We start from the raw sequence: 8,771 nt of genomic DNA, 5'->3' as shown, positions 1-8,771 counted from the left end.
CATCACCACCACCACCACCAGCACCGATCCAGGCAGCCACCATCCTTTGCATGGATCCCTGCAGCTCCTGCCAGTGGCTCCCCTTCCTCCAATTTTACCCTCTCTCCAACTACTAGCCAACTAGTGTTTCTAAACCAGAAATCTGGTAATGCCACTTCTTTTTTTTTTTTTTGGAGGGACTGGTTCTTTATTTTAAAAAGATACTTGTTCAATTTTCAGTATCAAAACAGTTGCACTATTGGTTTCTCTTTCTCCCAATTGGCCCCCAAAGGGACCACACCAAAAGAGAGTACACTTTAAGCCAATAAGCTGCAGGATGCGCACCTCACAGACCTCACAGAAACCTCACTAAAAACGGGGCATTAGGTAGGGAAAGAAACTTAAAGATCAGCACACTGCCAGCCCGGACTCGAGCGAGCTCTCACAGCCAGACGGGGTGGCCAGTGTGCCCCAACCCCCAAGAAGCAAAGTTTCAAAATAATACAAAATTTAAAAAGTTTTGTACATAAACTATTCAAGATTTCTCCAGCACTAACTGGTACCAAGCACAATGAGATGGCACTTTTAGAGACAGCAGCTTCAGACCCAGAGGAGGGTAATGAGGTGAGTTTCATTTGTGGTAATGCCACTTCTTGATTAAAATCGTTCAATGGCTTCTCATAGTCAAGATGAACCCTAAGCCTCGGCTTGGGACTTAGAAGGCTCCACCACCCAGCCCCGTCTCCTTCAGTCCTAGCGATTCTCACAGAGCAGCTCGCTGTTGGTCACACCCCCCTGTAGGCTCTTACCTTGAGACCTTCACACCTGCTGTTCCCTCTTCCTAAAACTTTTCCTTGCTGTCCTCAGGGCTCAGTTTGGCAAAAACAAACAACTCCCCTCCTTGGGAGGCCTTTCTTGACCCCCAGGTGTGAGTTAGATATCCGCTGTCTGCGCTCCCAGGCGCCTCTCCGCCCTCTCGGAGCATCACTGGCTCGGTCTCTCCTATCTATCCACTCTGGAAGCAGGATAATTTGTTGCAATGTTAATTTTCTTGCTTTCCTCCCAGTTCCAAGCTGGTAGCCGCACCCTTTGATTTTCCTAGCCTCAGGGAACTGTGCGGGGCTGAACACCAAAGCTGCTTGAAGCCTGAAGGCTCATCCTGACCTTTTAAAAAGCTAACCTCCTGGAAGTGACTGTGCTAGGTGTTCCCAAGGGACGGGGAGCAGAGGGCAGCCTGTGTGGGCAGAGAGAGGAGAGAGAGCGGCTAGCTGGAGAGGGAGCAGGAGTGGGGGTTCCGTTGAGCAGTGGGGACCTGTGCCCAGCAGCACCACCCCTGACAGATGACCGGAGCTGTGGGAGACAGGTGGTCATGTATCTGGGGAGGCTGGAGCCCAAGCACTGGGGTACTAGCCTCAGTGCCTCCAAGTGGCAGAGGAGCAGCCGAGTTGCTGAATCTCAAGGGACCATGTAGACCAGGACAATCGCCATCTCTGTGTGACCAGTGTAGACCCAAGACAAGGCCCTCCACCCTGCGTGGGCCCAGGTGGGACAGCAGGTCCTCGCACAAGCTGCACAGCGGGCACCAGTACGGCTGAGGTAGAATTTTCTGCCAACTCGTAGGAAAGGGCTTGACTCTAAGCCAGCCGTGGGCAAACTACGGCCCGCAGGCCAGATCCGGCCCGTTTGAAATGAATAAAACTATTGAAAAAACAGACCGTGCCCTTTTATGTAATGATGTTTACTCTGAATTTATATTAGTTCACACAAACACTCCATCCATGCTTTTGTTCCGGCCCTCCGGTCCAGTTTAAGAACCCATTGTGGCCCTCGAGTCAAAAAGTTTGCCCACCCCTGCTCTAAGCCTTAGAGTGAGTCAGATTGGAGTTGATTTAACAAAAAAAAAGAGGGAGATTTCTTGAGTTTGTGCGCCAAGCGTCCTACCTGCTCCACCTGTCTGTCGTATTCGCACTGCTGGGCTGAGGTGTGCGTGCCTCATGCAGGACTCAGTCCTCAGGACCCAGCACGGTGCCTGGCACAGAGTAAGCGCTCAAAACGTTATTTGTTGAATTTACTTTCCCTTGGTAACTACACAAATCTTTCTAAAACCCACATTGGTTTCAGTGATTCCCGGGAAGTCCTCAAAATAAAATCCAGACCCCTATCACGGCCCCCCAGGCCCACTCTGATCAGAACCTATTCCCTCGCAGCCTCAGATGGGCAGCCCAGCATGCTTCCAGCATTCTCCTCTGCAGCCAAACCACACGATTTGCAATTCCCCAAACTTGCCAGGTAGTTTCATGCCTCGTGCCTTGGCTTACGTGGCACCCTCCACCTGGGGTGCCCTTTCCCCTTTCTCTGCCTGCTGAGCTTTCCATTCCTTTTCAAAGCTCAGCGCAAGTGTTTCCTCCTTTTAGACCCCCCTGAAGGCTAAACGAGGAGACCCCCTACTCATGTCCATGTCCCCTCCCTCTTCCTTCAGCCCCTTATCCTGGACTACGGGCTTCTCTAGTGTGGCAAGTCCCCAGTGCCCAGCACAGTGCCAGATACACATTTGGCTCTCCATAAATGCTCACTGCCCACTGAGCACTAGCCCTGACCCTCCATGGACTCTCTAAGGGCCCTTCCTTCCCTCCGTTGGGTTTAGAAGTGATGGCATGTGAAAGAGAAGTACCTAGTGCACTGCAGGCCAGTTAAAGGCCCAGCACACTCAGATATGCGCTGCACGTGTAGCACCCATGCATGGCCACCTAGGAGCAAGTCCCCCCTAAATGGCTGCGAATGATACTGACACAAAAAGTGTACATGGCCTTCCTTCTGAACTTGGATTCTCTGTCCTCCCAACCCCCCCTCCCCCAAGCAACCATTTGCCCTGATACTGAAAGATTCAGCAGGAGTGGGAGCTGCCGGTCCAGCAGCAAGTTAATATGCAGGGAATGAGCCTCCTGCAATATGCATGCCCTGAGGCTGGAATCCTGTGGGGCTCCCCCCTTCCCAGGCCGACACATGCAACACCATCCCCCCTACGTACTCCCTAGGACTAGATACAGACACAGGTGGCCTGTGGCAGGGAACTGACGGCCAGAGCTTCAGCTCTGCTTCCAGGATACCCACCCTCTTGATGTCCTGTGGGAACCTTAAGCACTACATTCATTCATCATTCATTCAACAATATCTTTTAAGTTCCACTCATGTACCAGGCAATGGTGTATATATATGTCAGTGAACCTCACTCTGTTCTGCCCTCAGGCTCAGTCTAGTGAGGGAGACAGACGCTAAAGAGGAAACAGGTGCTATCATTTCAGATTGGGAGAAGCAGTACTATGGATTAGGGCAGTGGTTCTCAACCTTCTGGCCCTTTAAATACAGTTCCTCATGTTGTGACCCAACCATAAAATTATTTTCGTTGCTACTTCATAACAGTAATGTTGCTACTGTTATGAATCGTCATGTAAATATCTGATATGCAGAATGGTCTTAGGCGACCCCTGTGAAAGGGTTGTTTGACCCCCAAAGGGGTCGCGACCCACAGGTTGAGAACCGCTGGATTAGGGTGATGTGATCAAAAATGACTCAATGGGGCAAGGGGTATGCAAGGAAGGCCTTTCTGAGGAGGTGACATTAGAGCTTCAATCGAAAGATGAGGGCTCCAAAGGAGACTTTTAAGTGGCGGGTACAGAACATGCAAAGGCCCTGGGGTGGGAGAAACCATGAAATGTGTTGGAGGAGCCGAAAGAAGGCCACAAGAGCTTCATCAGTGAGGAGCGTGGTAAGAGACTCAGTCAGTGCTGTGGGAGGGGCCAGACCAGGCCACACCTCTTGGGCTGCAGTGTGGAGCCTTAACTTTATTCTAAGAGCAATGGGAGGTTTGGGGCAGAGAAAACAAAATCCATCCCTTCCCCCTGCTTCCCTCCTCCTTGGTATCCTTCCTGGAGACCGTGCCTTCCTCATCTTTACTCTGTCAGTGTCCAGCTCAGAGCCTGGCAAGATGACTTGGCATCTGACACTGTTTACTGAGTAAATGAATGACTAAGTCAGGCTCTTCTGGTTCAAGGCTAGACAGAGTGGCTCAGAGGTCAGCTGGGTAGTCCTAGGGCAGCTCAGGACAAGAGTCATCTGGGTCAGATTAAGGCATTTAGATGCCCTACTCATTGAAAAGAGTCTGGTGTTCCCCATACATAATTCATAATAGAAATGATATTAGTCCATGAAGCACAATACATACACATGTGCTGAAATGAAAACAACTTCTTTTTGGGTTTTCAGTTGCACAATTCTGGATGTGATCATCAAAGCAGAATTTCTTCCACTCGTGAGTGTGCGTGCACGTGTTGCTGCCACCTTGCTGGTGCCCCAAGCTGGACTGTCTGCCCATTCTGTCACCCAGTGCTAGATGGCAGGCCTGGCCCAACCTCCCCTCGGTGGCCTGGTCTTGGCTTGTGAGCTGGGATAATGAGGAGCACCAGGGTCCCGTGGTGGCCAGGACTGACAGTGGACAGCCCCGCGGTATTGTTGGCAGCCTCTCAAGGCCACACCAGATTGGCAGCTGCTAGGTGTCAGGACTCTGGGGAACATCCCTTTGGTCCACGAAGGCTTGTCCCTGCCCATCTCTGACCCTCTGAAACTGTACAAAATGACAAAGGTCCTAAGAGACATCTCAGAAGAGGAATCAGAGAGGTTCCTTAACTTGCCCAAAGTCACTCAACATGTTGGGGATACAGTTGCTACTTGAGCACAAGTCTGGCCCCCAAAGCAAATGCCATTCCTTCCTGAGGGCAAATGGGCTGGGCTGGGGAAGAATGCCAAGGGTCCCAGCTCACCTGCTCATATCCAGATCCATAGAACTGACGAGAACAAACAGTGGAGCTGGACGCAGCCCAGCCTTGACATGGGTCCTGCCCCTCCCCCAGCCTCTCTCACTGCCCGGGTAGGCTTGAAGCCTCTAAGCTCAATGCACCCAAAGGTCCTACCTGGGACCCAGAGGTGGACCTTTGCCTCAAGGTCCCCATGTGGGTTCCACAGCATCCCACAGGCTCAGCACTGGGCACCCAGGAGAGGTTCCAGGAGCCAGAGCCAGCACAGCCCTTGGCCTCTCACCTTGCTTGCATGGTGGTGGCGTACTCCACGGGTCCTATCCTTCCCTCAGTCATTCAATCCCCCACCACACCTGCTCTGGTTCCGGACCCTGCAGGGAATTAGACTCGGCCTATCTGGGAGGAAAGTGGACCTTCCCCCAACACTCCACCACACACCACTGCCACCCCTTCCCTGTCACCTCCCTCCCCGGAGACAAGGCTCAGGAAACTCAAACAGAGCAGATCAGTGATTCTTAGGGCGAAAGAAAGCTGGGTAGCAGAACCCTCACACGCAGGCCAGGTTCCCCAAGCCAACCCCAGGCTGAATTCTGCCTTGACTGAGTCCAGGCCCTGCCCCTCTCCCCAGTGGGAAGTGACAAATGAGCCTGAGGAAGTGGAGGGGGGAGTCAGTAATCGAAGGCATTAACATGGTGCCCAAATTAAATATTGACTTTCTTGGTGGACTCCAGGGACTCCTGGATTGATGGCTGGGGCTGAGCCACACCACCACAGGGGATGGGGACATACCCGCCTGGAGCAGCCTGTGGCAGCTGAGGCCTGGGGGAGGGCTTACCTCTGTTCCTGTCTGGTCAGGGGGAGCAGGGCAAGGGCTGCAGAGAGCCGGGGCACCTTGGCTCTGTCTCCACCTTGTGCCCTGGGTGCGCCCCATGGAGCCCAGCGTCCCCTCCTCCCAGCAGGTCTGAGGTTTTGTGGAGCGCCCACCTCATCGCCTCTCCCCCACCTTCAGGAACATGGCTGGCCTGCAGCCCCCAAAATGAGCAGAATCAATCTCTGTGATGATGTCTATTATCAGGTCTCAGGACCCTGCCTCCCAGGACCGTGGGGCTGGTTATTTTTGGTCTGTCATTATGTAGGATCTTGGGGAGGGGTTAAGGGCCTCTCCATTCCTGGAAACATTCCATCACCCTCTCCAGCTAATTCACCTTCAGAGCCTACAGAGGGCCCTGAGCTTTATCTCCCTCTTTTCATAGCCCCACTTCAAGAACTGTCTACACACCATCTTCATTTCCTCCCACTCACTCTACGGCCGGCTCCCATCCAACTTCCTGCCATGCCAGTGATTCTAGCCCAGCCCTTCTGAGTTCCAGTCCTGTCCTACCACCCACTTCACACTCAAAACTCCCCCTTGACCATCTCTAAGGTATTTCAAGGTAAACATGCCCAAGGCCAAAGTCATGATTGTCTCCCCCAAATCTGGTCCTCTTCCTGTACCCCAAATCCATTGGCAAGGTCATCCATCCAGGTGTATAAGACACAAGCCGACAGGTCATCCTTGGCTCCTCCCATCCATCCACACCAGGGCTGACAATTCCACCTACTACATACCTATAGACGCCATGCCTCCTGCATGGCACCCCACTAGTTAAGTTTCCTTCACATGAATGGTCTCCTCACTGGTCTCTCCACATCCACCCTCACTCTTCAGGAACCCCCCACCCCAGTCCATTTCCCATTCACCCAGAGCAATCCTGTTAATATACAAATCTGATCATGCCAGTCCCCTGCTCAACACCCTGTTTTACATCCCACTAGTCTGAAGTCCCTTATTAGAGTCTCCACTGGACACTTAGCACACCTTAGGACCTGAGAGGGCATGGGTCTTCCTGGGATTGGTAGCCTTGGAGGAATACAGGGGAAATAATGGGAATACTGGGAGATGGCCCTGAAAAACCCCAGCTGTGGATCCATGAGCTGCTGTGATAGGCAAGAGAATGCCTCAAGGGGAATGAGTCCAGAGAAGCAGGAGTTGGCAGCATGCCACAACCAGGCTTTCCCCCAGGCCACCTATGCCACTTAAGTTCATTTTATTTGGTATCTAATGGAAGGAAATTAAATCCAAGTGAGTTTTAATGTGTCTGTTCAAGTGCCAGTCCCATCTGCCCCCGTTCCCCCAGGTTCTGGGGCAATAGGTGGGAAGAGGGAAGGCAGGCTCCAGGGGTGCTTGTTGGGGGAGGGGGAATATAGCCTCCCCCAGCTCTGCTAAGGTAGGCCCAATACCAGTGCACGGGTTTCAAGACCTCCTTCTGCTTCCCCTCCCTGCCCACCTGTACATTCCAGGAACACTGGCTCAGGGCCAGGATCCTTCCCTCCCTCACCTCTTGAGCCCTCACCAGGATCCAGGGATGCAAGGTAGGACTCATACCTCCTTTTCACAGAGGACACAGCATCGACTTGTCCAAGGTCACTGCCCTTTCTCTGTCTGGAGCTGTGCTATCCAATACGGTAGCCACTAGCCACATGTGGTTATGGAGCACTCAAAACGTGGCCAGATTGAATTGAGATGTGCAGCACATGTAAGGCACACTAGATTTCAAAGATGTAGAACAGGAGAGGAACCAAGATGGCGGCATAGGTAAATGCCTATACTTGCCGCCTCCCCTAAAATACAGAACCACCGTCATCCAGAACCACCGGAAAGCAGGCTGAATGGAAGTCCTACAACTAGAGAAGTAAAGAAGAAAGCACACTGAAACTGGTACGAGGTACAGAGGCGTGGAACGGACTGGTCCTGCACCCACGTGAGCCACTTCTTTAATCAAGAGGGACATTGTCTCTTTGGAGACCGTCCGGAGAAGGGGTCCCAGCCCCACACCAGACCCCAGCCCAGAGTCCCAGAGCTGGGAAAAGAAGTCCCTGTAACTGCGGACTGTAAAAACCAGTGTGGGTTAGAGCTCAGTGGCACTGAGGCTGCTGGAGGCCCAGGTGTTCCTCTTAAAAGGCCGGCACCATGAACTGAACTTACAAGGTCCTGCTTCCTCTGAGCTCCAGCACCACAGTGAGGCTCTGGGGGACACATTTGTCTGGCATCAGGGCAGGAACTTGGGGGTGGCTTTCTCCCAGACAGAGGCACTCACAGGGATCATTGTTCCTTGCTGGGTCCTCCCTGGTCGCAGGGCTGACTGGCAGCCATTTCTGCTTGCTCCGCCCTGGTGATTCTCTAAGACCCAGCCTCATCCAATTTACAACCCCACCCCAGCTGCCTGCAGCAGCTTTTGCATATGAATGGCCTGTCCTTGAAAATCTCAAACAAGCTGCAGCTGGGTCAGGGAGTCCCAAACCTATCAATAAAAGGCCCAAGACCAGGCACTAGCACCAGCCTTCCTTGCTTCACTGCTGGGCCTCATGTGGGCACTTCCAAACTGTATATAAAGAGGTGGAATCTGCAGATCTCTCTGTAGCTCCTGCTGGGTGGCCCCAGGCAATGGCTGACTTTGCACCTCCCAGGAGACCCCAGAGCCAGTGTGCCCAGTGGTCAGTGTCAGGCCACACTAGATTACAACTCTATACATCCATAAGTGACACACTTAAGGGGAAGACTCAGTGAGCACCAAAGCCCCACTGAAGCAAGTCCTGCACAGCAGCTCTCCCACTGTAGTTGCAGCTGGTCCCCACAGCCAATTGGCCTGGAGGTCAATTCCTCCCAGTGACACCAACAGCAATCAAGTCTCAACTACAAGACTGTGCACATAGCCCACATAGGGGTGCATCTAGAGCTCCCAGCTCAGGTGACGGGGGAGGCTGAGCCATGGGCCTTATAGGACACCTACTACACAAGGCCACTCTACCGACTCAAGGAGACATAGCAGCTCTACCCAATACATAGAAACAAACAGGGAAGCAGCCAAAATGCAGAGACAAAGAAACATGTCACAAATGAAAGGTATGAAAGAAAGCAAACTACTGGGTATAGAGATCAAA

The sequence above is a fragment of the Myotis nattereri genome (genome assembly GCF_964212035.1).
Source record: "Myotis nattereri genome assembly, chromosome: 3".
Lineage (NCBI taxonomy): Eukaryota > Metazoa > Chordata > Mammalia > Chiroptera > Vespertilionidae > Myotis > Myotis nattereri.
Note: the sequence above shows the minus strand (reverse complement) of the source record.